At 46.3% G+C, this 5,582-nt stretch overlaps 1 long non-coding RNA gene across 1 annotated transcript; it reads right to left on the bottom strand.

Moving 5' to 3' along the window:
- Positions 1-457: 457 nt before the first annotated feature.
- On the bottom strand, positions 458-5,313 carry LOC122372282. The gene is made up of 4 exons (XR_006254841.1): positions 4,838-5,313; positions 3,568-3,620; positions 1,600-2,366; positions 458-764 (listed from the first exon to the last, which is right to left on the bottom strand). It is a non-coding gene; the product is annotated as an uncharacterized LOC122372282 (long non-coding RNA).
- Positions 5,314-5,582: the final 269 nt, after the last annotated feature.

Raw genomic sequence — 5,582 nt, 5'->3', positions numbered from 1 at the left:
GGGAGAGAGAGAGGGAGGAGAGAGAAGAGAGAAGGAGGGGAGAGAGAGAGAGAGAGAGGATCGTCGCATCTAATAAAACTGGTCGCTGGAAGATATTCATCACCTGCAGACAATATACAACGGCACATGACATCCAGATAATGAACTGCACAAGTATCACCCTACAGCTGAGTTATGTAGCACAAAGTTGCATTGCAATAGGTACACTCAATGGAATAGAGCAATCCAGTTTCAGAAAAAAATCATATAAATGGGTCCAGAAAGATAATGATGGAGAAATGATTCAACAAAGAAACAAGTTGAGACACAAGAAGCAGGTTCCCTAAAAATAATTGTATCAGTGTTATCGGTGAAGTTGTCTGACACAATGACAAAAATAACAAAAAGACAGAAAGTGAGTGTATGATTACTCTAAATTTACCTGGACAAAACTAATCAGTAATAGCACCTCCCACTCTCCGCCCTGCGTGGCTACATCAGGCGAGGTACCATGCAGAAGGGCGCTGGTCGGCACCGCAGACGAAGCGGCGCTGGCGGGGACCGCAGACGAAGCGGCGCTGGCGGGGGCCGCAGACGAAGAGGCGCTGGCGGGCGTAGAGGACCAGGAGTAGGCCAAGGTCTCCGGGTGACTGAGGAGACGAACAGGAGTGGATTGAACATGGGACTGCATGGCAATGAACAGCATGGAACTGCGCCTAGGTCAGTGGAGCACAAGATGGACGCACACTGCTGATGCATGATGACCAATAGATAAACACAATCCCCTGAAAAGAAACCAACCAGATTTAGGAAGGGTGTACACATTGTCTAAGCGCGTGTATGTAACACACGCCACTGGTCCAGCTGTGACCAGCTGCTGTATTACTTTTTACTTTTTGGGACCTCCGCTGTTCCTACGACGTCATTTGGAAGCAATACCTAATTTGGCATGCTTAAAGTGCGGCAGATGTTGCGCGCAATGCAGCATATATCACCAGGTGTTACCAAACGTTTTAGTAAAATATTTTAAAATCGTCAGATCTGCGCTGACGTCACACATTCAGAGGGGGACATTCAAAAACATTAGCCCTTCTGAATCCAAGTGCTGCAACTTTGAGATCAAATATTTTCGATTTGAAGCATTTTTCGATGTTGTGAGTACCCAAACCGGTAATTGCACGCCAGGGACCCCAATCTTGCTATCTCAACTGAAACTAATGCTAAGGTGGGATGGTCACTTAAAGGAGAGGGCTGCATAACATATTAGCAGCCGCTGGAAATTATCTTCATATGCAAACCATTCAACATACAAACAAAACATGATATTTTAATGAAATACACTTCTTATTAGCCTAGAGCTAGGCACAAAGTTGCATTTTTGTACATCCCATGGCATATAGCAATTCTATCCATGAAAAAGTACATAGTTTGGTTTGTAAAGAGACTAAGGGATACAGATTCAACAAAGAAACAAGGTGAGAAGTGAGAACAAATACAAATGGGTCCCCTGGACCCTCATCCCTGAAAATATTATGTTGATTGGTGAGGCGACTCTGATGATGTGGCATGAACATGATATTTCTGAATTTACCTGGACAAAACTAATCAGTAATAGCTCACCTCCACTCTCCGCCCTGCGTGGCTACATCAGGCGAGGTACCATGCAGAAGGGCGCTGGTCGGCACCGCAGACGAAGCGGCGCTGGCGGGGACCGCAGACGAAGCTGCGCTGGTCGGCACCGCAGACGAAGCGGCGCTGGCGGGGACCGCAGACGAAGCGGCGCTGGCGGGGGCCGCAGACGAAGCGGCGCTGGTCGGCACCGCAGACGAAGCGGCGCTGGTCGGCACCGCAGACGAAGCGGCGCTGGTCGGCACCGCAGACGAAGCGGCGCTGGCGGGGACCGCAGACGAAGCGGCGCTGGCGGGGGCCGCAGACGAAGCGGCGCTGGTCGGCACCGCAGACGAAGCGGCGCTGGCGGGGGCCGCAGACGAAGCGGCGCTGGTCGGCACCGCAGACGAAGCGGCGCTGGTCGGCACCGCAGACGAAGCGGCGCTGGCGGGGGCCGCAGACGAAGCGGCGCTGGCGGGGGCCGCAGACGAAGCGGCGCTGGTCGGCACCGCAGACGAAGCGGCGCTGGCGGGCGTAGAGGACCAGGAGTAGGTCAAGGTCTCCGGGTGACTGAGGAGACGAACAGGAGTGGATTGAACATGTGATTTAATGGTTGTGAACAGCATTGAAATGTACCCATTTCAGAGCAGAAACGCATACTAATTGGTGCGTGATGATGTTTGTAATGTGATGGTGTGTGGAACGGTGATATGATGATGTGCTGAGCATATACCCGTTGGTCATTAGAGGGTAGTGATTGATTAGGATATTGCAATCTCCTGTGAAAGGAGGAAAATGGATTAAAACATATTTGCAAATGTACACAAAATTACCCTCCCACCTTCAAAAAAGTTAATGAATTGGCATGACAGTGATGTCGCTCGGTTCAGAAAAAGCGAAAAAGAATATCTACCAAATTTCACTGAAAAATATTCACCGGTTTTCAAGATATTAGACTTTTACTTTTGTTTACTTTTTGGGATCTCCGCTGTTCCTAGCGACTTTATTTGGAAGCAATAGTTTGGCAGCTGAAAGTGCGGCACTTGCTGCGCGCAAAGCAGCATATACCACCGCATGCTATCAAACGTTTTAGTCAAAACATTTAAAAATCGTTAGATCTGCGCGCTGACGTCACACATTCAGAGGGGTATCAAATGCATTAGCCCCTCTGAATCCAAAGTGCTGCAACTTTGAAATTAGATATTTTCGATTTGAGGCATTTCTCGATGTTGTGAGTGCTCAAACCAGTAATTGTGAGCCAGGGACCCCATTTTGGCTATCTCAACTCAAATCTAATGTTAAGGTGGGAGGGTCCCTTTAACAAAGATGTCAAAGGTGAAGGTCTCGAAATAAATAACGAGTGAGTATGAAATGTCATAATTCTTTCATTCAACGTCATTTATTAAGTTGTCTAAATAAATATCAATGGATAATGAAATACATTTCATACTCATTTGTTATTTATTTGATGTCTTCCATGTCTTGTACTAATTGAGTTCAGTTAGTTCCAGCTTCCAACAAGGACTCTGCAGGGGTCAGCCTGTCGCTCGTTTGTTTACAGCCCTATCCTGATTTGCAATATTTTTGACCACACTTTCATTAGGGTACTGGGTAGCATAGTATGTCTGAAAGGTGGCCAAAAAGATGGCAAATCAGGATAGGGCTGTAAAACAAGTGAGCAACAGGGTGACCCCTGCATGTGCAGAAGTGAAAGGATTTAGATTACTTCCAGATATGTGGAAAGGACCTTACTGACTAGTGACTGGGTAAGATACATAACCATTCCATAAGGGTACCTACTGGGTAGCATAGTATGTCTGAAAGGGGGGCCAAAAAGATCAGATGGCAAAGCATAGAAATGTGTCCCAAATAAAGAAATCAACAATTGACAGTGAAAGGCAAAGCTCTATGATATAAACACTATCAATGGCAAACATTGGCAGCACTACCAAGTGCTTATCAGTTGCTGGTAATCCTCACCAGACAATGCTGACATGCAGAGCATTTTCAGATCCGGAATGGCGCTGGCTCTCCTGGAAGAAAACAAAATAGTCATTAATTGATGTTGAAAGAAAGCAAAGTAATCATTAGGTATTAGGTAATTATTAGGTACGTAATAGTTATCATTTGGCCGGACGGCAACCATCATAAGGATTATAAGGAGGCACATTTATTTTTTATAAATTTAGTCCGAACCTTTTGAATGGAAGGATTCTCAAGGACAGAGCCACCGCTAAGCAGAGCTCGTTGCGATGGCTCTGCCCTCTACCCTCCGATCGTGCAATTCCTGGTGCATGGCAGAATTTAGAGTCAGAAGTTTAACTACGCACATAGCCGCGCACGGCCGGTCCCCTCACTGACTTCGCCTGGCTACGGCCTGCCACCAACCGCAACCATACCCGCCAGGAGGCTCATAAACATCGAGCGCCCGTCGCGCTTCGAACCCGGACCGTCATACCGGGACACGAGCTCTCACCTCGCGGAGTCCAACGCTCTACCGACTGAGCTACAGGACCAGCTTTATTTATGAGTTTGATTAGGTCAGGTTTGGTTTGGTTTGGTTTGGTTTTGTTTGATTTGATTTGGTTTGGTAACTGGTTAGGCTAGAAAGGACTAAGGAGTATCTCCAAGTAGCGCGGACCCAAAATGCAGAGTGAGATATACCTAGTGGCTACAGTTTTTGCGCACTCTCCGTAGAAGCCTGCCCAAACGGTCTGAGGAATATTCCCTGGGATTCTCTTAGCAGACATCACCCGAGCTGCCATATCCAGTTAGGTAGGTTGGTAGGTTAGGTTGTAGGTTGGTAGGTTAGGTTGTAGGTTGGTAGGTTGTAGGTTGTAGGTAAGGTAAGGTCAGGTTAGATATGTTTTGTTATATATTTAACCATGAAAAGACAATTGTTGCGCAAGTGAGACATAGATATGGCAGCTCGGGTGACGTCTGCAAAGAGAGTACCTGATCCCCGATGAAAAAACGAAACCGCCCATCCGAACGCAGCATGTGTCTGCCCCAACCAGATCTTGTCGAACCCTGCCACGTTTTGCAGACTGGATCGCTCCCAAAAATAGCAGAATCGTTGTCATTTTTAGCACATGTGACAAAAATAGCATATGATAAAAATGACTGATTGACCAAACCTCCCAGACTGATACAAATTCCTGTGAATCTGCACAGCACAAGAGTAAATTCACACTGCAAACATCAATGGAGAGCCCAGCTATGAGCCAACACATCAGTCAAGTAATCTCACCTGAACAATTTTCATCTGCGACCTGCCATAGGAAATACACTTATGACACAGGTATCGTCCAGCAAGCTTGCCAGGGTCACCCATTCCCAGGGCCTGAATGACGGACTTCGAAACGTACTTGGAACCAATCTTGTTCAATTTTGGCACTTCCGACTCACTTGAAATCAGTGCGTGCCCCCCATATGCACAACGCCGTCTTCTGCCGTCAATATTCATCTTGAAATTTAGAAGCCAAGGCGTACAAGCGCTCAAATCTCGGGCAACATGGCGTCCAAATGGCGTCGGCGACGGAAGTGGCGCACGTCGCCATTTCTAATATACGGTTTATAACAAAAACGAGATAGTTTTCGACAAATTTAGCCATTTTCCGTAAAACCATATGCTTAATGAGGTATATCAATCGAAAGTCAATACGCTAATCTATCTCAATCAACAACTTGTAGAGGCCAGCTCCCTCCCATTTTTCAACTACCTCTTTACCATAGTGCCTTTTTTCATTCACACATTGAAGCCTTTAGGGGCGAATTTCGCCTTTTTCCGTAGAACCTTAAGCTTAATGAAAATTAACATCTAACAGACAATTAAATACTGGTGCTAATTTTAATTTTTATAGAGGCCAGCTCACTCTAGATTTTTTATAGGAACGCTCTGTCTAAGGGCCATCACTTCTTATCAAGCACAAAATGGCACTTTGAAAAGCGATAATTTAATGTTTTTCTGTTGTTTTCCAAAAAGTTCATATCAA

This window comes from Amphibalanus amphitrite, unplaced genomic scaffold (assembly GCF_019059575.1).
Source record: "Amphibalanus amphitrite isolate SeventyFive unplaced genomic scaffold, NRLGWU_Aamphi_draft 001339F_arrow, whole genome shotgun sequence".
Lineage (NCBI taxonomy): Eukaryota > Metazoa > Arthropoda > Thecostraca > Balanomorpha > Balanidae > Amphibalanus > Amphibalanus amphitrite.
This window is presented reverse-complemented; position numbering and strand designations above follow the sequence as displayed.